General features: G+C 43.8%; 1 protein-coding gene across 5 annotated transcripts in view; it reads right to left on the minus strand.

The window, feature by feature from the left end:
- Nucleotides 1–8,966: 8,966 nt before the first annotated feature.
- Nucleotides 8,967–26,119, minus strand: part of LOC107052874 — a 105,536-nt gene continuing 88,383 nt past the window's right edge. For 2 of the 5 annotated variants that reach the window (XR_006938951.1, XR_006938955.1), the window contains exon 3: nucleotides 15,912–16,422. The gene's annotated coding sequence lies outside the window, so the exon portion shown is untranslated. Of the gene's footprint in view, nucleotides 10,458–13,545; nucleotides 15,756–15,911; nucleotides 16,423–26,119 lie in introns of those variants that run through there. The other 3 variants (XR_006938952.1, XR_006938957.1, XR_006938956.1) reach the window with 3 other exon arrangements.

Raw genomic sequence — 26,119 nt, forward strand, 5'->3', positions numbered from 1 at the left:
AGCTGGACTACTGAGAAGCTGTATTGAGGAAGTGGCAAAGGAAGAAAAGAAGTCTTGGAGAAAAGATAAAAAAATAAATAAAAAATACCAGAGATTACTGTTAGAAGGAAAGAACACATAAATACCTACATGCCTTTCTACGGCATCTCTATTTCTTGATAACTCAGAGCGAGAGGTTTGGCTATTGAAAACTGAGCACATCTGTCCAATTATTTTTACAAATTTCAAGGTCTATCAGATAAATAAGCATGTACTGAACTTAACAGATTTCATCAGAAATAACATATCCTACACACCAGAAAGAGGTTCACGCAACAAAACAGTAATGTCATGACCAAGGGGGAGATTGCTTAATTAGCTCATTATTTTTCTCAAAAGCACTGGAAAAAATTAGCTAACTGCAGTATGGCTATGTCTGTGTTTCCAATAGTTACAAGACAAACATTTTTAAGTGGTGAAACTTCCTAGATTAAAAGTTCCTTTTACTTTAATGACAGTTTATTTTGTGTAGATGATGTGGGCTTTAAAAGCCCCAAAACTCCCTAAAAACAACTCTGAAAGTAAAGGCATGAGCCCTCCCTGCTCCAGGGCATGAGCCAGGTGACAAAAGTCAGGAGAACAGTTTGGAGAGGAAGCATTTTGCAGGGGGTCCTTCCCAAATGTTGAGCAAGATTCAGACCTCCATTCAGGGCTGCTTAATACTAGGAGCATATCAACCTAGCGCGTCCCTTTGGCCACAACAACTCCTTCTGTGCGCAAACTCAGCAGGACGCAGAGGGTTTCTTTGCTGCGGGCAGTGGTTGCTTTCCCGAAGCTGGAACACGGCACACGGTGCAGCAATGGCTGCGCTGCCCCAGCAGGTGTTAGCAGAGTGAGTGCAATCTGTTTTTGGAGCGAGGAGATGCTTTCCATGAGAATTCAATTTCCTCCCACTCAGGAGGCTGCTGGTGTAGAGCGAGCTGTTAGCAGCAGGGCATGGGATGGAAAGGCTGTTTTCCAGACATCACACACCACCCCTGCCCCAACTGCAAGTATGGGATTGAAATAACAACTCCCATCTATTCATACTCAGAGATGTGGACTTCTTCTAGCTTCCTTTACTAATTTATCTAAATGAAGAAAGTAAAAAACGAGTGTGGTTCAGGGGTTCAACTATTTGTACTTCAATCAGTGGAACTCCTTAATTCATCACAAATCTGATGTCCTTGCTGGGAGAATAATAAACATTTGGTTGTGGAGACTTCTTCCATGGAGATTTTCAAGATCTGCTGAACACCTATGTGACCAACCTATTGTTTGGAACCTGCTTTAGCAAGGGGATTGCACTCGACCTCTTGAGGTCCCTTCCAAATCCTGCAATTCTCTGAATACTCTGAAGCTGACAAAATTCAAACACAGCTTTTCTGAGGTACCTGTTTGTGGTAACCTGTACACAGAAAAACTGGTCTTTCTCTGCATCACTGAGCCCAACAAGACTGTCTCTGGCCCTCAGGTGCTCTTGGCTCAAAATCATGATGCAGAAGAGGATCAGGTAACTAGACCAACAGCAAAAAAAAAAACTGTGACAGAGATGGGACATAGCTTTCCCTAAGTGCCACCCTTTGAAGGAAGGTACACCTTAAGCCCTAACCTCTGTTCAGCACCAGCTATGATGCTCAGGGCACTCGTTTAAAGGTGTACTCATCTCCTCCAAACAGGTGTGAATCTGAACCTGCATGCACCTACAAAAAGCAGCTTTGTTAAGCTTACTAGCATCTCACAGTACTTCTTGTCCCCCTCCCTGCTAGCAAACATGTTTTTTTTCTTTTTCCCCTCATATGAACTTTTACTTCCAGACATTTGAGCAACCTGCTATAGCAAGAGGCATCCCTGCTGGGGTTGGAACTTGATGATCTTAAAGGTCCTTTGCAACCCAAACCATTCTATGATTCTATGACATTGTTTTCTGTTCAGGTTTTCTCCACTACATTAACATGGCTCTCAATACCTGCTATTTCCTTACTATGAAGTTCTTACACCCTCCAAACAAAGCTTCTTTTTGACCTTCTCAAAATTCAGATGGAGCCCTTCAAGAAGTTCTGCAAGGTATTTTTTCCAGAAGTGCTCCCTTTGTTTTCAGAGCTGCTGCTGAAGAACATGTGTGTTGTGGAATTAACCTGCATCCCAGACAGCAGCCCCAGTCAACAGTTCCACGACATAACAGCATGAACAAGGCTGCACAGTAGTCAAATAAACTGACCTAACTGTTCTGCTAGTGTCCAAGAACTCTGACTCATGATATGTTTTGGGCTTAATCTGCCATAGTGAAAGGGCTCCCTGTCCCCAGCTGTACATATCAGCACTGCTGTACAACCAGAGAGGTTATTGCCTTAGCAACATCAGTTGTTAGCCAAGGACACCAGCATGGGCTCCATCTCCAAGCTGTGAATTTGCACCAGTGGGTGACCCAGCATACCACTTGTGTTACAGGGTCACTTCAACCAGATAAACGTTTTGGACAAGGTGCAGTGGTCATCACCTGCAAATGATCATTGACTGAAAAACTAAAGCCTTTGGAACTTTGATTCATACACATTTGACTGATCTGTGCGATGCTACTCAGAAAAGAGCTAGAGCATTTGGCAAAAGAAAAAAGAAATCATAGCTGAAACTCATTAAAATTTCCATGCAAGGTTTTTCTTAAAACCCAGCAAGTTGATCCACGTATTTGATTTTTAGGTTTTTTGTTTGTTTGTTTGTTTGCTAGGACAAGAAGCAATTCAGAAAGCTTTCTCGCAGAGATCAGTCTCTGATTTACCAGGAGGGCTAAGTGCAGGGCAGGAAACTTGCAAAGCTGTCAGCTGACTAAAGATATTTATGCAAAAAAATGAAAGAAGCAACTACCATGATCTTTGCCTTGGCAGTTAGGAGGTATTAAACATCCGTTCCCACCATGCCCACTGACCATGTCCCCTCAGTGCCACATCTCCACTGTCCCTCCAGGGACAGTGACTCCATCACCTCCCCTGGCAGTCTATACCAAACCTCACCACTGTTTCTGAAAATATTTTTTCCAATGGTTTTTGTTCCTCTTGACATTTAATACTACGAGAGTTAGAAAGCTATAGCCAAGGCCAGTCTGGGCCCTGGGTTGTAAAGACAGGGAAGGCAAACCCATGGGGTTGTCCTGGATCAAGAAAAGACAGCTAAGATCAAGAGATCTGCTTAGATAGACAATCAAGAGTAGACTTTCATGCAGAAGGATTAACACCACAGGAACGAGTTTCCTACTGTGCAGGCTTTTTGGAAAGTTCCACACTTCTGAGCACAGTGGTTCACCAGAATGACAAGGAAGGATGCATTGGGTGAGGGACTGGGTGAGCTTAGGTCCTGCTGCAGCATACAGCAGGGTCAAATGGATGGCCTTTGAAAGCCAATACAAAGTCAAGATAACTGAAAAGGCAGTTCTACTTAAACCATTCAGCTCTCCTCTATGTCAGTTAACTGCTTTCTGGGCAGCTAAAGCAGACACCACAGTTCCTACATTTGGCAGAACACTTTGAAGCCAACCAACCAGCCAAGAATAAACCAGGAGAAAAGATGGGTTTCATCCTGAGCAGAACACTGGTGAATTACCATATGGAGCTTATAAATGGCTACTGAGACCTTGGGAGTACCTGGAGGGGAAGGTCTGATTTAAAATCCAGTTCAGTCTGTTCTTGGACCTTGGATCTCCAGCTATGAAAGACAGTTATGCTGTCAGATAAACCTAATCACAGTCTGTCTTCTGCCATAATTCAGTTTCTGCCTCACCATCCAATGGAGAAATGACTCAGCATCAGTTATGAAAGGAAAATGTCATTTCTCTCTTCAGTAATTTCCTCCAGATACCGTCTTGAAAAAATAAAATTAATAAGCAGAAATCTATCCTTGAGATTACCCCAATTTTTTAATAATTAGTTTTGTCCTAAGTGCCATGTAGTCCAGGACAGATCACATCTTGGGAGATACTGCTTGGTGACTGAACCCAACCCACAGAAGAGAAGGTTATTATTGCTTTATCTTACTTTTCTACACTTTGGCAAAACAGAAGCATCATATGGGGAATATTGCCTTTTGAAAAAGGTTGCAGTTTCCACTCCTCAGGAAGGCCAAACTATTCCCAGTCAGCTCGGCTCAGAGTAGAGTTTATGGCCCTATAATTTTTACATTTGTGTTTACCTATTAAAGTTTTAACTCTTTCTAGGGAATTAAAAACATGTCTTCTAAAATGTGCAGGGATTAAGAGAGCTCTTATGTCTAGGGAGAGCCATAAAAAGAGGCAGTTTGAACTCTACTAATTTTTGCTTCTGCAAAGAAACATACACCCCTCCACACATAGAAGTTTTTGCTACATTATGTGCACAAGCTTATTCATGGCACTGTCGTCTCTTGACTAACATTATCTTCTCATCTGCAGAGAAGAGCCAAGAGCATTTTGGAACCTTAAATATTGCTGAAAAGGATCGTTCAATACAATGCAGTCAGGTTAGTGAGCTGCAGCCATTTACAAATTGCCTGAAATGCAGCTCTTTGCCTGGCTTGGTAAGCACAGTCACTTCAGACCCTGTGATCACTTTTGAGTCCATTAGCTGATTTCAGCCCAACTTGACAAAGAAACCTGAAATAAAACTAATCTTCTATGTGTATGGTAGAAATCATTGTCCAGAAGAGAGAAACACTCCACAAGGTCCCCAAAGGGAGACAGATGTGTCATCATCAGCTTTGGCGGTGGCAGCCAGCTGACTGATCAGCACGTGTGTTGTGGCTGGCCATTTAGCACGTGGCTTGTCCTGGACCAGCCCCAACTGTCTGTGCACTAGCATAGCTTCCCCCTAGGCCATGATGGGGAGAGAAGTTTATTTCTGTGGAAGAGAAATTGGTTTTGCAATAGATCTGCTGCTGCCTGTGTAGAGCGAGACGGGAACAGATGGCCCAAACATGGGGTTAATGCTTGCTGATGAGGACCTGGGAGATGGAGGGAAAAGCTGCCAGCAAGGAGATGAAAACCACTCTGGCAGCACAGTCCTGGGCTGGCAGCCAGGGAAGGATGGCGGTTGGTCGGCAAAGCACAGGAACAGAACGCAGAACACTGCATACAACCACAGGGCTTCCTATGGGACTGCCAGGCTAAGCAAGGCCCATCTTGGGACGGGAGAGTCCCCTGCCAGCAGGAAGGGAACTGAGCTCTTGGAATGGAAAGGCAACGCCAGAGAGATTTGGAGCCCCATGGCTGTGCTTCAGTAGAGGGTTGCTCCTCCTCGACACCAGGTAAGGGAGAACAGAAAGAAATGTCGCTACCCACAATACATTGCTTGCTGAGGGATGGGAAGCATCAGAAAGCAGCATATTCAGCAGAATAGTTGCCCTGTCCAGATATGACCTCTCCAGGAAGAATTCAGTTCTGCCCCTACACGTCCTATTTGTAGCTATGAAAACGTCCATTTCTGTAGAGGATGCACAAATGCATATTTGCCGCTAGCAGCTTTGCAGGTATTCTCCCTTCTTCCTGACATTAGCTGACTACTGCTCAAAAATCTGCATTAAATATATCCATCCCTCCGGTCACATGCTGCCAGTCCCAGCGTAAAGCACTCATGTTCAGATACAAACCCAATTGCTCAGAACTCATCCTGTTCTTATGCTTTCACAGATATTTCAGCCCTCCTCCAACTTGTCCACACTTCCCTCTCTCTCTCCCCTCACAACAGCAAGCACAAAATCATTGGAAAAAAAAAAAAACAACAAAAACAACACAACATATAAAACATCAGAGCAACTTAACTTGACCAGATGGCATCCACAAAAAAAACTGAAATACAAGCACGCATCAATTACTGCAATATTCAGCCCTGATAAACTTTCAACAAATATGTTCACATAAATAAGATCCTACATTCTGCATCCTAATTAATTTCCACATTTGTACAAAATCTCTTCCAAGAACGAGAAAAAAACATTGAAGAAACACATGCTCAAAGTTTTTTCTCCTCTATTCCTCCAAGTAGCCAGAAGAATATTCCAGTTTCTTCTATTTAAGAATAGTTGAAACTCATTCTCAAGTTTTGCAATGAATTTGGAGGGCTGATTTTTCCCACAATTTTTTTCTTTTCTCTGCAAGGGGTTCCAGAGGTTTGAATGAACAGCAAATTTACTATTGCTCAAGATTAAGATATGAAGTCAGGGAGGTAAGAAGGAATCTGACTGCAGCAAGATCCCAAGCCAAACTGCAGAGGAAAATTAGAGTTCCCTAAATAACTGATTCTTCGGCTCAGTAACTGAGTCAGGTTGAGAGAGCTGGGGCTGTTCAGCCTGGAGAAGAGAAGTCCTTGGAGAGACCTGAGAGATGCCTTTCAGTACCTAAAGCGGGGCTACAAGAAGGAAGGGGTCAGATTCTCTACCAGGGTTTGTTGTGACAGGACAAGGGGAAATGATTTCAAACTAAAATTGTGGAGATATGGATTGGACATAAGGAAGAAGTATTTTACACTAAGGGTGGTGATGCACTGGCACAACATGCCCAGAGAGGTGGTGGATGTCACATCCCTGAAGACATCCAAGGTCAGGCTGGACAGGGCTCTGGGCAACCTGATGGAGCTGTAGGTGTCCCTGTTCAGTGCAGGGGATTTGGACTAGGTGGCCTTTGGGGATCCCTTCCAACTCAAATGATATTATGATTCTACAAAATAGGGAAGTGGGAAGACTTCCAGGATGAGATACAGGCTCTTCTGCAAATCCAAGTGATTTTGGCTAGGATGAACGTAGCCTTTGCACTGGCATTACTTCCTGCCCCAGCTTCAGCGTTCGGCACATGGCCCATCATGTTTGAATGATATGGGGTCAAATTTTCAGTATCACAAATGGTCTTAAAACTAGGAAAAGATTATAAAATCATTTGGGAAGAACACAAGGGGTTTTCTCACCCTCAAAATAAACACATATTTGTATCTGTCCGATATTTGGCTGTCTGAAAAGCAGAATTGTTAGTTTTGCTGCTTAAAATCATTTAGTTATTATATCTTAGATGTCTGTCTTTAAAGCAAAAAAAATTTCAAACCTTCTCATGTGAAAAATATTTTGGCCTATTATCCTCTACTCAGCCTCTCATATATGAGAACATAAGCAGAATTTGAGAACTAGTTTAGCTCTTCTTGTACTGAAACTTTTTTAGTGACTAAACAATTAAGTTTCACTTTCAACTTCCATTTCATGAAATATTTGCTCATAATCTAGCACAGAGTCTGGCATTTTCCAAAACCACATCTTTGGGAGAAGAGAGCAACTGTGTTTTGGCCTAAATATTTAATACTTCTCTGTGCATGCCTGCTTTCTCTGGATGAATTAGCATCCCACTACCAAGCTCAAAAGACCCCTGAGGAGCACTGTAAGCAAGACCATCCTGACCATAGCAGAGTGCTTGTCAGCAGCAGGAGCCAGCCTGCAGGAGAGGCATGCAGGGACAGCGGCCGCCTGGGTTCTCCCAGGGTAGGCTGGGAAGCGAGCACAAAAACAAGGCATGGCAAATGAGAAAAGGTGAAAGAAAACAAGGATGGAGGCAGACCATGTCAGCCAGTGCTGATGGCATGCATCCCAAGCTAAAAGGCTGAAGGAGTTGCATGCAAAGTATCACTCTGTCCACAGTCCTAGGAAAGGAGATAGGAATTTGTTATCTATTATACAGGTGACCAGTCCAGGGGCACCAATCCTATAACCCGCCCTACAAGTGGGAGCAATCTCCTCAGCGCTACAGCAAGGCTGGTCTTGCAGCCCCTATTCAGGGCAGAAAAAAAAAAAAACACCAGCACAACAACACAGTTTTTGGTCTGATTCAAAGCATGCTCTTCTGGCATGTTCCAGTGCAGAGCACGCTCTTCCCCTGTCGCCCCCTACCTTTGTTAAACCCAACCAACTTAGTGCAGTTCACAGCTTTGCTGTGTACATCAGATATAATGCAAGTCTGTGTGCTTTATGGATGTGTAGGAGTTTGCAAAATTACATGTTTCAGCTCCAATCAAACCTTTTGTTATAGGAAAAGACCAAAACAAAGCTGAGGGCTGTGAGAGACAATGGTTTCTATTAATCACAGGAGAAACACCATAACCTCTCGTTTGCAAAGAGATGGAAAATGTGGGCACGTTCTTCTACAGAAGGAATTGTCAAACATGACCTGGCTGACAAGGAAGATGAAAGCTGACAGATATGCAACATTTTGTGTGAAGGAGGTTGACAAAACTGGCATTCAGTCTCAAAATGCCATAGAAGGGATTATACAACTGTGTTTCTCTGTGATAACTTACTCTTTGTGCTATAGGGCTCTCCTTTAAATGCTGTGGAATGATATTGGATTAAGAGTTTTGATTTTTGTTTTTTCCTTTTTTTTTTCTCCTCCCCCTTATTAACCTGTGCTGAAGGCCACTTGGATTTGCTCTGGTGCTAATGGCTCTGAATTATACCACCAGACCATGCTTCTATCAGTTTTTTTTTCCTCATACATAAGGGAATTCTTCCCAGAATATGCAATTGCTGAGTTCCAATCCTTGCCTAAGATACTGGCAGTCATCTTGTTCAAATTTGCTGTGAAGTGGGGATGCCAATTTCTGAAACAGCAGGGTTATGTTTTGGGTTGGTTGTTTTTTTTTTTCCTTTACAAGGAATGCTTTCCCCTTTTCTGGCAGTTCCATTCCTTTCTTTCTTGGAACACCTCCTCTACTGGACTCAGATCACCAGTTCAAGCCACAGCATCCTGAGCAAACTATCAAGGTTTCGACGGCTTTTCCAGAGAAAGACTCTTCTCTGAGCAGTGACACTTTCCTGAGATGGGTAAGAAACAGCAGGGCAAGAACTAAAGAAACTCAAGGCAAAGTTATCTGAGTGATCCTAGCTGCAAATTCAGGTCCCATGAAAACAGGAACTCCTTCCAACCTCTAAACAACCAGAGCATCAAACCAGTAGACAGGCGGATTCCTTGGAATTCATGAATCTACAATGAAGGGGAGCACAAATTCCTGAGAGATTTGTAGTGACCGGTAGAGAGATGTCTTTCCCCTCATAAGAGTTTGGGCTGGAATCTCTCCTTAAGCCATCTGTCATTCTGTTTTGATTTAACCTGTCAGGCAGCTCAGCATCACGCAGGACACGTTCCAAAAACAGTGGAAGGCAGAGAGCTGAGAGAGCAGAGGGGAATGTCACTGGGAACTAGACCTCAAAAGAGCAGTGCATTCACTGGAAGATTAGAAACAAATGTTTATGCTTATCAGCACAAAATGTCTCCCAAGCATGAGATAAGATGGACCTGCTTCTGAGGAGATAAAGGCATGGGGTTGGTTTTTTTTTTGTTTTTTGTTTTGTTTTTTTGTTTTTTTTTTTTTGGAGGGTGGCAATATGCAAAGGATTCAACAGTTAGCCCGGAGCAACTCAGGACCTTGGTCCTCAGCCCTGCCTGCACCACATCAAGCTACACATCTGCTGTGAGTGAATATCATAAGGATCTGTACATAGGATGGGACTTCTTGAATAATGCTGAGGTATTGCCCTGAATTCCTGTTGGAGAAGAGGAGATAGAAGGAAGTCTCATTGGCAGAAACACAGCAATTGTAGGGAGCAGACCAAGCTTGCTGAATAGCCACAGCCTTCACAGGAAGGCGGCACTTCTTTCTTTGCCCATACCCAGAACCTTGTCAGAGATGCTCTCTTGCTTTGCCAAGCCTCTCCTTCAGTTAGGTGGTGGGGTTTCCTCTTCCAGTCTCTACCTGGATGTTCATAGCCACCAGCACAAGGAAAGGAGCTGCCAAGCTCACGGGCAGCAAACACATCCTTCACATAGCCTCTTTGCCAGCACACCTGGAAAGTCACAGCCTACTGTGCCCTTGTTTCAGCTCCCCTTATCCAAGCAGCGTCGGCCAAAAAATGCTCTTCCCTTCTCATTTAATTTGTCCCTTCATCACTAAAACTTCCCACTGGCTTCCATCTGATCCTGGTGGGATTGCTCATCACTGTCCTGAGGACAGGGTCTGCACCACATGAGTGCTGGACCTCCGTGCACACATGAGCAAGCTTAGATTCCCTTTGTTCAAGACTTTACTGAGCTCTCATGGAAAGGAAAAGCAAGATGTCCCACAGAAGAATAGAAAGATCCCTACAATTTATGGCTTCTCCCTTGTTCTCCTCTCTCCTGCCTGTAATTAATTAGTTGAGCAAAGCTACTCTCCATCTCTTCCCCACCCCAAATCTCACGCTTTTATTTCCCCTCTTCCGGCAGGACTACACGTTTGCAGGTGATGGCACACCACGAGCTTGTCAGGGCACAGAGACTGGGTTACAAAAAGCTCCTAGGCTCATTCCTTTCCAGGCAGAATTCAATCAAGGTTTAAGGTATATGAATGTGAAGCTGGTAATCCCAAAGATAAACAGGAATTGAGGCAGGGACTTGTGCAAGTAGTCTGCAACAAGAAACAGCATTCAGTTGCAAGAAGCTTTTACTTCAGTGCTACTTTTGCCAGGGCCCGCTAATAATTTGGAAAAGCACACTCATCTAGAGCCAGCCAATGCAATTACAAATACAGGAAAAGCCTGATTGTTTTTCCATGCATGAAACATTAAGAAAATTAGGCATTTCCCTCCAGTCCAAGTATTGACTGTAATTATAGATAGCAGGCAGCCTTAGCTGTTATAAAATATTGAAGTGCTTTTATATTGCTACTGCTCTAGTTTACTATTTAGGGCCAGGAGAAAGGTTGCCATTTAATGAAGTGCAGTTTCACAGAACAATGGAAAGGAGGCCCATTACTACATAATACTGCTGCCCTTTCTATTATTAGCATGAAAGCACTTGCCAGATGAATAGAAACCAGTTTAAACTCTCTTTATTATTTCAGTAACGTTAATTTGCCACGAGCAGCTCACCCTCCAGGTAACCTCTGCTTGGAAGAAAGATTCCTATCTGACAGAACCATATTTAGCACACTTCAGTTGCCCAGTTTCAAGTTGCTTTCCTAGTATGGCCAGGGCAGTCATGGGTCAGGGAAAACAGGTCCACCTGTGTTTTCCTGTCATTGGGATTTGTCCTTCAGCCGATGGCATCAGGCAGCACTCAAGAATTCAACCGCCGTCCACATCACTCTGCCTTTCCCTGGTTTTGCAGGTGAAAGCTAGCCTTGGAGACAAGGCAAATGAGATGGAAAAGGGTGTCCAGAGCCACCTGAGGATGGGCTCAAAAAGCATCTGGGCTGCTCAGAGGCAAATAAGGATAGTGTTACCACATATCACAGGGAGGGATTGTTAATGTCAAGAGAAGGTGACACTGCCTGGAGATCTTGTCAAATTCTCCAACGTGTTACAGCAGGTCTGGTTGTGACTGAGGAACTCTTGATCTAAGCAGGTTTGGTTGGGAAAAAAAAACAACAGTAAAACAAAAAAGAAACGACAAAGAAAGTGGGGGGGGGGAAGATGAAAGAAAAACAAGCAAAACCAACCTCCACTAAAAACAAGTGATTTGAACTCAGAAGCTACCACCAAACTGCTTTGCTTCTAAAAGGTGTCAAACATTACAGTTAGAGCAAGGCCTTCCAGCCCTACTCCGAAAAGACTCAATCACACCATGCAGCACTTTCCCAAACTTGCAACCCTGAACAGCAGTTCCTTTAGGAACAAGCTGGAAATTTCCCTTCCCACGTTCAGGCTTAGTAGCGACATTGTTGGGCACCTCCACTGTTCTGAATCGGAAGTGCATGCTACACAAGACCTACTGGGTGGAGAGACAAATATAGGCTGGTAAGCTATTCCTAGTATCCTAGTAGTAGGCTGACTAAGGCAGTCTCTAGGCTGCCACAGCTACCATGTAGGAAATGGGGTGGTTTCCTGGCCCAGATATGTAGGCAGAGGAGCTAAGAGAACAGGAATTCCAGACCCAAGGGGACCAAGACAATTAGTCTGCATCAGGGCAGGTAAGCATCCAATTTGCTTATTCAGATTCAGCTGTCTTCTTACATTGTGCTCCACTGAATTGGCTAACATTGCTTTTACTTTCTTAGTTTTAAAAGGAAGGAAGGAACACATTAAAATTCCTCAGGAGCAGTACATGCAGTCATATCTTTCTACAACTTTGTATTCAATCTATTAAAAAAAAACGGAAAACTCATCCTCTGGAGTTTCAAGGTCTATCAGAGGAAGATGCCTATGCTAAGGTTAAATCTGAATTTAATTAGTCCCAAGTCTTGAAGGAATAAACTTAGATACCAGGCTAAGATACCTTTTCTGACAGTCAGATTATCTCAAGGAGATAAAAACGGGCTACAGCTGTGATTTTTGCACTACGACAATAATCGCAGTCACACACACAAAAAGCAGAAGGTACCATTCATATCCGTTGATTAGCAGCATTAAAGTACCATTCTTACAACACGAGGGCTTGTTATCTCTTTTGTACTCATAGCCTTCTGCAGTAGGTAAAACAGACAGCCAAAATAAAGTAAAATTAATCACATTCCTGAATATAGTTAAAGCGCAGCAGGCGTCAATTCCATGAGCTATTCAGAGCACTACCTTTCACTGCTTCAGCATTTCCACTCATCCTATCCAGGCAGCAGTTATTTTAACAAGTACCAGCTTCCAAAATCTCTGCATCAGAACAGTTCAGCCCAACAACCACCTTAACGCAAGCACCATCATCTTGCAGTGACACCCTATTTGTTCATTCAATCAATACATGTCTCAACATAGCCAATTAATACGTCAAGACTTTACTGTCTTGCTGTTCAATTAACAAAACCTAAAGGCTCTCTGCACCAAGATAAAATTGCTTCCACTTCCCTTTCTGCTAAGTTAATTTAGTAAATAAATAAATCTACACCAGCAGTCACAGCTTTTAGGGGTTCGGTTGCTTTATCAGGTCAGCAGCCTACTGCCTGGGGCGGTTTGTAGCCCACTTGATTTAACAGGTTAAGATCATAGAATCACCACAGAATCCTTTGAGCCGGATGGGGTGCCAAAGGCCATCTAGTCCAACTCCCCTGCAATGAACAATGACACCTACAGCTCCATCAGGTGCTCAGAGCCCACTTCAGCCTGACCTGGGATGTCTTCAGGGATGGGACATCCACCACCTCTCTGGGCAACCTGTTCAGTGCCTCACCACCCTCAGTGTAAAACACTTCTTATTTCCAATCTATTTCTCCCCTCTTTTAGTTTGAAACCATTTCCCCTTGTCCTATCTGATGACCTCATGGATAGCACCTTTGCACAGACTTATCTCTGGCCTGAGCATCTATGGTAAGTTGACTTACAAACATGTTGGTCCAAACGAAAGAAAAATATATACTTACTGAATATTATCTTCTTGAAGGAAAGCTGTTGTCAGAGCAACTGTGTTTATCACAGAAAGTGTTAAATTTTGGAGCAGTCATCCTTCCTGTAGAGATCTTTTGTAATTGTCAATTAAAAAAAAAAAGCTCTGAAATATCAAAGTCATTAATAAAATAATTTCCACACTCCATTAGGGATGTATCCATAGTAAATAATGAGTTTATTTTGTTTTCTCCACTGGAAAATTGCCTTTTAAATTTTAATCACTTCTCTAAAGCAACTGCTGGTGTTCTTTTTTCTTTAATGCATTTATATACTGTATATTAATTTCATTGCCAGTTTTGATACATACAAAATGGCATTACATTAAAAGTATAAATAAAGCACAGCAGCACGCCTGCTGGAATACAGAACACAGCAATGAATTCATCAGTACATCAAAAGAGAGCTCAGACTGCTCTCCATCCTAGCAAGCGTTCCTCCTGAGAAACCAAGGCAGATTTAGATATAGCTGAACACAAGGAAAAAGTTTCTGTGCTGGACTTCAAATGCTCTGTGAAACATTAAACAGAATTTTCTACTCTTAAAAAGGTCTCATGTTGTGCTTTGGGGAAGAAAAGACACATTTATACGTAGAAACGTTGAAAACCTGTATGAAAGATTACATTTAACCCTCTGTTCTATAACTGATGTTTTCCCAAATGATTTAGTTGTCCTGCTGAAGCACATTGCAAAAGCCTGACTTGACAGTTTTCAGCGTAGTTTGCCTGGTAAGTTTGCCCACGGCCAAATCCTCAGGGTAGTCAAGCAGTTACTAACAATGGCATCACCGTCCTCAATGTTTTATTTATTGTTATAAACTCTGTGCAGCAAATAATGTAAGTGCACACCAGGGGTGGAGATACATAGCTAGCTGTTCAAACAAGCTTTCCAGTGCACAACATTTGAGCATCTACACCCGGCACTCTGAGGGTGGCAGTTTAGTGCACATTTGCTGCCTGGGGACATGGTAGATAGGTGTAGGTGCAGGTAGGTGACATTTGGAAGACTGTGTTTGGGCACAGAACAGGGCAGGTCTGCAGAGACGTGGTTTAATTAAAAGTTGCATCCTTTCCTTGGCAATTTACACAAGCTAAGGAGGAGATTATTAAAAAAAAAAAAAGCTTCACAACTTCTACTTTGAGAGAAACTGCAAAAGCTAGAGGCTAGAGCTACTTAAGCATCCAACTTCAAAGACAGAAGTAGGATGTCTCCCCAGTCGCACGGGGAAAAGACTGGATTTGGGAGGGCTGAAGTCTTCTTTGCAGATGTTAGGTCAGCACGCTTGCCTGTTCTGGGTGTAGCTCCTTATGCCTTCCCTGCTTTGGCTGCCCAGCTCTGCTGGACCACGCATAACAAGAAAGTGGTTTTTCTGGCACAGCATGGGTTCACCAAGCGGCACGCTCTTCTCCTGTCTCCTGGTTTAAATTATACAGACATGCCTTCCCGTGGACTTCCCACCATGAAGCATTTGTATGCCGCAGGGCAGCCTAATCTCACCCAGATTTGGAACCTCACAAGGCAGGGCCGCTGCATACAACAAATGGCAAATACACTCAAAAGACTCAAAGTACTTTGAGTCTTGGAGGCAAGGCATAATAGCTGAACAGCAACAGGAACAGATTTAAGGGAAGAGGAAAAAGAACAACCCTCCACACACACTTCTCCAGGCAGTACTGTAAGATACATTGCTCTTAAAGATACTATCAACACTTGCAGTGTAGTCACCAAATATCTGTGGAAGAGTCTCTCAGTTCAAGAGCAATAATGACAGCAAACACTCATACCTGCACTGTCCTAAGAAGCCTCTTCTCATTGCAAATGGTGACAGGTTGGTATATTTGGAATAAAAGGATGCCAGGTCTATTAGAGTTCCCTGATAAATAACTGCCCTGCTGTGCAGAGAAAACAGTAGTACACAGAAAAATCTTATCAGAGAGAGTGCAAGTGATGCTAAACTGAAGGGAACAAGGAATAGAGATAAAGCAAGAATGCTCCTGTTCTTGGCAGGAAAAAAAAGATAGGGTTGAGGAGGAATGGCATCGGTACACTATTTTCTATAGAAAACTCTTCATCTCCTGGGAGCCTGGATAGAGTTCTCCACTTGTGACAGCCAGTGGACCCAAAGAGAAAGCAGCTGGGAAGAGAGCCTTCCCCACTGCTGAAGAACCCCTGCGTCCTCTAAGCAGAAGGGCTCTTGACAACATCCTAGAGTTTAAGCAGGACACTGACATAGTGCAGCAACAGTACAGAGTTCATGCAGCATCTGCCTCCCAGAGACATTAGGATGCTGCTCATCTGAATCTGAGCCACTGGAGAATTGCTGTTGCTGTGATCTCCAGCAGGACAAGAGCAGAAAGTAGAGGCACACTGCACAGTTGAGGCCATGATACAGAGAGCTGTCCTGGTCAAGGGAACAAAATAGTTTTTATGTAATTAAATTACGTAATTTCCTTCCAAAACAGCTTTTACGTAATTCATCTGTCTGGGTTGGATTTGTCTCCTGGAAAGATTTTATACTTTCATACTCTCCTTGAGCATCTCTCTGCTGTTTGGTTTTCACTGCTTTCCTCTTTCAGGGCTTGCCTGCTCCCAGTTACCACAGACACGGCATCCTGTCACCAGCAGTCTCAGGGGATTTGGATCTGGTATCCCAGTGTCCTGCCTTGTCCTAGCAAGTCTCCTCCTGACAAGCAGGGCACTTTCACAGACTTTTTCCTACAATATTTTATTTTATAACTGGGACTTTCATTTCTTCTGCCACCCTATGAGGAGGCAGATCACAGGAAACTACCTTGGCAAATGGTGGTGGGGGGGCACCTCTTCTTTCACAAAAGCAGGGGGGAAAAAATGCAGACAGTTTTCAGCCTGAAAAGGGGTTTCCCTCAAATGTCACATGGGAAAACATCCATCGCTGTGCACAGCTCTGTCCTTTTCTCTGTTAAATCTCATTCTTCCTGTATCCTCAGAAGTTTGGGCACAGGTGCTGTCAGGTTTCACCCCAGGGTGCTGCCTTTCCAGAGATCACATCTGTTTGCTTTGGGCTTGCAGACTTTGATCAGCAACCTGAAGTAATGAATATAAGGCAGAGTTGGACTTGTTTAGTCCTCACTGCCATGTTGCTTCATTGCTCTGAGTCTACTGCTTGTTGTAATTGGGATATTAAACTGTTCATTGGATGACTGCTTGCTAGGAAAGAGGTACTGGGGACGGCTGGTAATACCTAACATTACTGAGTAATATGTACTTATTATTTCTCTCCTCTTCTTTGTTTTCATCCTTACCCGAGAAACTCCCTGTCACATACATTTCCTTCTTGTTTGTCTCAGAAAATACACATACAACTATGTTATTAAGCACTGTAAATGCAACATCACAGAATGTTCACACCACAAACTAAAGAAGAGGGCATTTAGACTGGATATAAGGAAAAAAGTTTTTCTAATAAGGGTGGTGAGGCACCGGCACAAGATGCCCAGAGAGGCAGTGGATGTCTCATCCCTGGAGAAATTCAAGGTCAGGATAGACTAGGCTCTGAGTACCTGATCAAACTGTAGGTGTCTCTGTTCATTGCAAGGGGGCTGGACAAGATGGTCTTTAAGGGTTTCTTCCAGCTCAAATGATTCTATGACCTGTGGAAATCTCTGGTCCAGCCTCCTGCTCACAAGTCTGAAGTTAGGTCAAGCATTGAGTATTTGAAAATATGGAGACCCCACAGCCTCCCTGGGCTTGTTGCAGCACCGTTCCTGTGCCAACATGGAACTTTTCCCATCATGTTCAGATAGAAATACTCTTCCTACACCTCTACAAGGTGCTTCTGAGAGCAATCTGGCTCTGTCAAGAACCAGAAAACCAAAGTTTCTGAAGGGATGAGACTTTTATATGCAGAATTCAGGAGCCCCTTGCCTTTTCTGTACTAAGACAGATTTCTTCCCTCCTCTCAGCTGCTCTCCCAGAATACTCAGTTGCTATCAAGGCACGACATCGTCCCGAAGCAGAGCTGTACAGAGCTCTTAGAGCACATGGTGGCAGTTCTGAAAGGTAGCAGAAGCTAGCTAGAAATAAAAGCAAACAGAAAATCTGAACAGATTTTCCCCTTACTGATATGCTTTCCAAATGTTCTTCAATACACCATGAAAAGTAACCTTTTCCTTTTGGAAAATGCCACTGAATAAAGGCATTAAGCCTTTGAACTTCAGAAGATGGAAGCAACTGACTCATTTCCATTTAGTGATGAAGAGCTTTAGTTGCGCTGACGGGAATAAAGAAAGAAATTAAAGAAGTAATTCTAATGGATGAGAAACAGTCAAAAATTATCAGTAGTTTTAAACATCTAATTGCACTATTCTTCAACAACAATATGATAGGAATACGTTCCTGATGGCAAGAAACTTCCTTAAAGATTAAGCCGATTAACTGTACCCAAAGAATTAGTTGTTTTCTTAAAAGGGTATTTTAAATGCATCTGTAATTAGTAGCACGAGCACTCAAGAGGCCATCTCTGCATCTTGTTGAAGAAAGATTGAAAATACGTTCTATTTTAAAACTCGTTCCACACCTCAGTTTCACCATCTGCTCTGCTTGCTTTTGATCGCATCAAGAACAGGTCAGAGCCTTTGTTTTGTTCTGAGACTCAGGGAACCCATTTTCACCTAATTAATTATATTGGATTCACAGGCCTTTGGATAGTGAAGAAGGCCACTGTCTATGGTAAGCAACTCTCTATCAGCAGCACATCCTACGTTAGAGCCTTTGGGCCTTTAACAACTAGCTGAACAGGGAGAGGACTGAAGACTCAAAGTACTGCTTGGTAAAAGTACAGGGAGAAGAGAATGGAGATGTGGCAGAGGCAGGAGGAGACTCTAGGAGTTCTGAAAGGGCTCCTTGCAAGCTTCTGGACGTACATAAAACAACAATTCCAGCACAAGTTTTGTAGAGTATGACCACTTCCAGCTCTGTGCCATGTGAAAGGGCGTGGAGTGCTTTGTACCAAGGTAAGACCACGTTAGGATGGGAAGAGGACTGCCTGTGGACCTGAGCATGCCCAGGGTCTACAGCACACGCTTGCCAAGGCAAATACACAGCACATGCATCACAGTTCAGAGAACAGTGGCCTCTGTGCCGTGCCACAGATATTTAGGACAGAAAGTTACATCTGTGTTTTGTTGACCTAATTCCCCCAGCTGAAGTGCTGTCAACACCAAAGAATAACAAGTATTTAACATACACCAATTGCTTGATGCTATTCCTTTAGGATAGGCATCGATCTCTTCCCCCCACTTCCACCTGTGAATGCACACAGGATTTATTTGAATCCCCATAAGCTATATTCCTACAAGGCCAGATGGGATTGCCTTTACGTGCTTACAGATCAGAAATTTCACTATGCTTGTCCCTTTAATGCAGAGGCAAAAAGAAAGAAAGAAAGAAAGAAGGATAACATTTCACATATTCATTTCCGAGCCACAAAAATAAAATAAAAAAGAAACGCTAAAATAAACTTCAGTAAAAAAGCCTCCCATAGACACATTTGTTTCCAACTTCCCCCTTAATTTAAGTGCCTTTGCGGAGAACTGATCAGACAGCAGAATAAGGGTCATCTTTACCACAGGAGGTGGTGAGCTCCAGTATTTCATAGAGGAGAATACCATGCTTTCATGGTAAAGATGAATGACTGCAGCAGGAAGTGGCAAAATGCCACATCACACTGTCCTAGTTAATACCAGAACTGCCACATCAAGTGTGATGGATGGCATGTTTTCACATCATTCTATGATTCTAGGTGGCTTAATGACATTTACTGCACAGACTACGTCAAGAGACACAGCTGGCCTCTATGGCCTTGAACTGGGTAACAACCCTAATTAACAACTGCAGCCCCTCTGTTTGATGGGATTTGCCCTAGTTTCAATTGGGATGGAGTTGACTTTCCCTTGATGGTGTCTAGTAGGATGCTATGCTTTGGCATCAGGAGAAAAACAATGTAAATAACATCAGTGCTTCCACTCATTGCTGAGAAGTGCTGTACAGAGCCAAGGACACTGCAGTTTCTCAGCTTCTCATACTGTCCTGCTTGGGGACTGGGTGGGCATCAATTGACAGGTGGTGAGCAATTACACCATGCATATACATAGATATGTCATTATCATTATTATTTTTTTCCCTTCTCTGTCTTAGTAAATAGTTTTTGTCTCAACCCACAAGCTCTACTTTGTTGTTTTTTTTTCCCCTCCCCATCCATTTCTCTCCTCCACCCCACAGGGAGAGGGGGGAGTAAGCAAATGAGTGCAGGATACTGAGCTACCTGCTGGGTTAAACCACAGGTTTCTCTAAAAGCATTTGCACTCTGCAGCCCATTCCAACACAGGTTATTCATATTGTTGGAACAACCATGAGGAAGAGAGATGCTGTATTTGGCTGAGGAAGTATAATTTATAGAGATCTTCCCATCTTAATCAGGAAATGCAGGGCAAACAAAAGCTGAATTTAACTAAGCAGGAGGGAAACCAGAGCTCCACAGCAAGAACATGAAGCACTTCAGAGAAGTAGTCCTAATACCCAAAGAATTTAAAGCCTGGGCCTATTGGGCTGCAGGCAGATTTCCTTTCATTTCAGGAATCTAAGTAGCAGCAATATTTTCTGACCAAACAACACTGAAGTTGATGTAGTTATAGAATTGTAGAATGACCAAGGCTAGAAAAGACCGACAAGATCACCCAGTCCAACTATCCTCCCATCATCAATAGTTCTCACTAAACCATGTCCCTCAACACCTTATGTCCCTCCTTGAACACCTCCAGGGTCAGGTCACCTCCCTGGGCAGCCCATTCCAGTGCCTGGCCACTCTTTCAGAAAAGTAGTTCTTCCTAACATCCAGCCTGAACCTCCTGTGGCACAATTTGAGGCCATTCCCTCTAGTCCTATCACTGGTTACATGAGAGAAGAGGCTGACCCCCACCTCACCACAACCTCCCTTCAGGAAGTTGCAGAGAGCAGTAAGGTCTCCTCTGAGCCTCCTCTTCTCCAAACTGAACCATTCCATCTGCCTCAGCTGCTCCCCGTAAGACTTGTGCTCCAGACCCCTTTGTGGGGGACTTTATTGATCTTCTCTGGACATGCTCCAGGTCCTCGATGTCTTTCTTGCAGTGAGGAGCCCAAAACTGAACATAATCCATCTTAAGGATGGTGACCAGACCATCAGGTACCTAAAGAGCACACCCTGATTCTCTGCAAGGCGTTCAGTGCCTGCCTAAATGGGATTTTTGGGCTTTACCTACACCATACTCCTCTCCCTTTCAGTTACATACATATGTCCTCATAATGCTTGTGGTTATACCAGTTTGCCAAGAGTGTTTTGGTTCATGTGATTCAGATGAGTGAAACAGCCCATGAGCTGAGTCTTCGAAGATTCTCATGTCTCTTAATGCTCCCTACCTTCTCTATTAATTCCTGACACAGCACAGACTCCTGCAAGCTATTACTTTCTTTTTTAGCTGCAGCAAGAACCCCAGATTGAGAAACATTTTTTTCCTGTAGCTGCTGTGACTGAATGTTCACTGGAGCGCTTTGATGAAGTCACTGAAGTATCTTTGGAAATCCTTGTGGAGGGATGTGATGCAAGAGCCAATTGGAATTAGCATGTATATTATATGAGAAAGGCTGGAAGCGTGTGTGGAATAAAGGAGAAGCAGCTAAAGGGTACAGGAAAGAAGGAACAGAAATATCCCCCATACTAGATGCCAGGGGAGCAACTACAAAGCAGCAGGAAGGCAGGAGAGGAGAACTGAGAAGCAGAGAACCCGAGAACCTAGGGGCCTCTGAAACAAAGAGCAAAGAATTGAGGTGGCAGCGTTAGAGAGGAGAGGAAAGAAAAGTACTGGTTGTGCTCAGACAACAGCATGGTACTTCACTGCAACAGCACCGATTGAGTGCGCATGGGATTTCTCTCTCCTCTGCAACCTCCAAAACATCATTCACTTCCTGCTTGGCAAGAGTTGCAGCAGGTTAGCAATGGCAATACAGTTAGGGAGATTGCTTCTTCTCCAAGCAACCCATCTTCAGTGGATGAAAACAGGGAGGAAAATAACTCAGGAGAATTAGTAAGTAATGGAGAACAGTAAAGATAACCCACAGCGCATAATATGAAAAAAGAAAACCAACAATCACTATTGCTGCATTCACTGCGTGAAACAAGAAAGCTTCCTGCACCACTGAGAGCAGTCTTTTGAAAATCAGCTGCACTCAGCTCTTTGATTTTGTGTATAATTCTATATCCCCACTTTGAGAAAAATGCCGCACTCCTCAGCGCTACACGAGGCAGCTTGAAGGCAATTCTCCCTATCAAAAGCACAGCCTGGCTGAAGAAGCCAGCTTGAGCTCAGTGCTTTGAAACACCAAGGTAAATTTAGTTATCCTCTGAGAAGCTTTGCCACAGAGCAACTGGGAGACATGACTTAAGCTGAAGAGGGTCACTAGAAAGTCATCCAGACTGAGAGGCACAGAAAGTGTCCTGGCTAAGCCAACATGCTCTCCTTTCCCAGCCCACCCCAAGTAAGAAAAAAGGAGGCAGTAATTACACCTTTGGCTCTAATGCTCTGGAACAAATACTGTAATCATTCAGAATGAGAGGGATGCATTCAGACTGAAAGCAGCCTCTCTGTCATAATGGCAGCAATGATTTTAAAGGAACTTGGTCCCCCATGTGTCACCTCCAGCAGCTCCATTTAAAAATCAGTCTGAGCATTGTGGGACTTATGCAACAATAGCCTTAAGAGCAAGTGTAAGGTGGTGATTAGCTGGGCACAAAAAGCATCTCAGGGTTCCCTGTCGGTGCTAATATACCACACCCACCCACTCTGGCAACAAGCCTCGAGTGATTGATGGCTTACAGAGACATGCAACACTCCCTCCCTTCAGCTTCTAGACATGACATTTCGCTTAATCCTCTAAAGCAAAAGCATCCGTACTGTGAATGTGAGTAATCAGATGTTCTGGAGCTTGAGATTCAAGCCAAACCTCAGGGTAACAGAGCCTGAACTAGCAGTCACAGCTTGTGCTAGCAACCCCACTCAACACACAGACCGTTAGGATCAGAGACCCCACATCTCCAGCACTCTGCTTGGAAAGGGATATTTCTGCATAAGGGTGCATGCAGAGATTCAGTTATAATTCAAAAACATCAAGAGCTGAAGAGGGATCTTTACTCCAACATTATGGAAAATATGTATCCAGTGTCCAATCTGAAGTTGGACATCTTTGATGTTAGTCCTTCTCTACCAAACCAAAGTAGTGTCATCTGCCTGCATTTTTGCTCCGTAATACATATCCATTCAATAACCAAATTATAAGGGCGTTGCAGAAGTCCTTCTGACCAAACCCTTGAAGTTTCTTCACAGAACACCTAAGACATTAACAAACATGAATCCCCAGCTTTTGGTGTTGTGCTCTATATGCTTTGACATGAGTGGCTAAGGCTGAAATTTCTATAAGCTGGCAGGGAGTTTTAGGCACAGGCCTTGCTAAAGTAGGGGGAAGAGATGGGTTTCCTTTCCCTCATCTCCTGTCTCAGAGGACCAACAGACTCAGAACAAAGCATCTGTAGAGACAACGTGGTAAGGAGCTGGGCCAACGCACGAACCACAGCTATGCATGATGCTGATCTGCATGCACACAAGCTAAAGGACTCACTGCATCTCCCCCTGTACCAGTCCTCACAGCAGGCCAGCTGAAGCTTAACCTTTTAATTCAAAACCTGATCATACTTTACATATGATTCATCCTTCAACTCCACCCAAGGCTAGCAAAATCCTGCTGCATCGCACAGCAATAAAGAGACAGAAGTGGCCAGGGTTTGTGCAGCAGACTTGTCACTGTACTTTGTGCCTAACTTTTCCTTTCCATCTGCAATTCCCCAGTCGCTATGTGTTCTTTGTCTTCTACGTGGCCACTCAGGCATATCTCCATGTTATCATGTGCTCCTGAATCTATCTTTTCCCTACGGAGTATCTCCTGCTGGGGAAGGATTCTCCATACTTACAGCTGGCAGAGGAGTTGCCCTCATGAGCTTACTAATGTCTTCACAGTCTCCTCCAGTTCCATCCAGGTAGAGGCCCTGAGTAGTAAAGCACCTACAGCTGGGCAAATTCCCTCTGCCCTTTTGCCTATGATCAACTTTACATCAGGTAATCAGGCAGAGTTCAGCTCAGAGCAGCTCAACATACTTCTTAGTCATACACATGCATACACCTACTAGGGACTGCAAAGATGGCTGTGCCAAGACCCCGTGCAGCAAGCAGCTGCTGCATTTGCATCAGAGCATCTTGCAGCATGTTTGGCTTCTCTGCAACTCACAGTGACTGTGTGGTCATTTAAACCACATGGGCCCAATCTCATGTTCACTGCTGATGAAGAGTGCCTAACAGGTGTTTACAGGCATCTCTTTTTAGGAGCAAATGAGAAGGGCAGAGGGACCTTTTGGTACATAAGAAATCCATCTGTGCTGTAAGGAGATTGGCATAGAGCCCTTCACACAGCTGGAATGACATCTACACCTTCCTCCCAGTAAGGCTTCACTGATTTTCACAGACATTGCCAGACTGCCTTTGCAGTATATTTTCCCCACCCAGGGTATGCATCTTCAGCACAAGTTCATTTTAACAGAATTTGGATGTGTAATGAAGGAGCAAGGATGGTTACAACAAAAGCAATTGCACAGGGTTGCTTCTATAAGGATCAGCTTTCTACTGTGGCTCTATCTCTGGTGGCACCACACATGTGTTGCTGTGACCTGCCAGTTGCAAAGTAGAAGATCCACTCAAGTTGGACAAACAAATCAGCTCCTGAACAAGCCAGGCTTCAGCCATCACCAAAGCAATGCACCAAGCTGAAGGTGCCAACCTATGTTTCAGGGCTGCCCTTGCAGACACCAGGCCACCCAACGTGGACATAAGCTTGGTATAGCTAGCACTCTAGGGACAGCAGTCCATCCCAAGAGAGCAGGTGGAAAGAGCCTACTTGAAAGAAAAACAAGTCACACATGATGGAGGCTACCTGTACAACTTCACAGAAGACTGGAAAATACTCAGACACTGCAACAACAGAAAAAGCAATAAACCTTTGTATACAGACTTCTCCTTCCTTATATAGTTCATCAACAAGCCCATTTGCCACACAGTAAAATTAATTTCAGCACATTCGCATCTTTAAACCTTTTCTTTACTATTCTTCCCCACTGCAGTACTCTCAGCTTTTCCCCATGCCTCCCAGGACACTTGTTCCTGATCTGGACTAACTACCAACTGACTAAACCAGCACCAAACTGCTGAGTCCATCATGACTCTTCTTGGCTAGTAATTTTCCCAATTCGTGGTAGGAAATTCATTAATTTGGGGAACTCTGCTCATTTGTCAGATTGATCAGGCTTGTCCACTGGAGTCAAGAATTATTGGGAGTGGAAGACAGACCAGACAGACAATGATCAAGCAAATCTTATTTCTTTAAGAAGCCAGTCTCGTAGTATTGCTAGCACTGGAGAGCTGTGCTAATTTACACCAGCCTATTAATCCTCATAGCTCCTCCAGGCCGCTGCTGGAAAGCACAAGGCTTGCTTCTAGCAATGTGCTGGCATGGGTACCTGTGGGTACCTGACTCAGCTGTCCTTCACCTAGCGTGTAAATTATAGAACAATCAATCACTTTATTCAAGGAGGGAGAGCAGTGAAATACCCACTTACACCTCTCCATGGTATTGATCTTGTCATGCTGCCAAGCAGACTCAGAATGACAGCTCTGCAATCAGGACACACAATCAAGAACTGCTGCATCAGACGTTCCTTCCAGAAGCATATTTAGAAAAGGAAAAAAAAAAACAAACAAACCCGACACCAACCAACACATCAGCTGGGAGGTTACAGAGTGCTTTCACAGAACAGATAGAAGGAACCCGTAGATGGAATCTATCCCCAGATTGTTGCTGTCCAGTTTTCCCCGGTCATCCCAATTAAAAGCATTTCTGGATAGCAGAGATTAACTAGAGGTTTTCATCAAGACAGCATTTTCTTTTGTGTTCTCTTAAACTAGTAAAGGCTTCTGAAAACTTTCAGATTTTCACTGAAAATTCAGTTCTGAAAAATTTCCCCTAAATTACTGGAGCACCTCCCCCTTCTTTGCAGAAACAACTGAAAAGCCAGAGGCCCTTTTGCCATAGCTGTAACTGGGGCAATGCTCTCCTCAGCCACACTGGGCATAATTAGAATTTTACCCATTATTAGAGAACAATGTCTTTTGTTTCCTCCCCCAGAAAAGGAGAGGATATGTGCCTGGGAGAGAGATAGGCTGGGCTCCAGATCTATCTCCAGACAGAGCCTCTTCAGAGATACTGGGAAATCAAGAAAGTTCAAGGTAGACCAGCATATTGCTTACTCCTCTAACCTCCTGCTGCATCTCCTTGGTCTCTTTTCCCAGCCACCCTCACTGAAACCAACAAGGCACCTAATGATTTTAATGTTCACAGAGCCACAAAGCACCATGAGGCACAGCAGCATCAACCCTGGGCTGCGATGCTTGACCTAGGAAGAACTATGGCTGAGGCACACAATCTCCTCTTGTCCATCATTTTCCTCCTCCAGACAGTGGCTCCATGCAGTGATCCTCTAGTCTAGCAGATGGCATCCAAAGCCTACGTGGTCCTACTTGGAGAGGTATGTTGTATTTTAGGAGGTGAGGGAATAATAACGATAGCACATAAGTAATCAATTCCCTTATCC

Source organism: Gallus gallus, chromosome 3 (genome assembly GCF_016699485.2).
Source record: "Gallus gallus isolate bGalGal1 chromosome 3, bGalGal1.mat.broiler.GRCg7b, whole genome shotgun sequence".
NCBI lineage: Eukaryota > Metazoa > Chordata > Aves > Galliformes > Phasianidae > Gallus > Gallus gallus.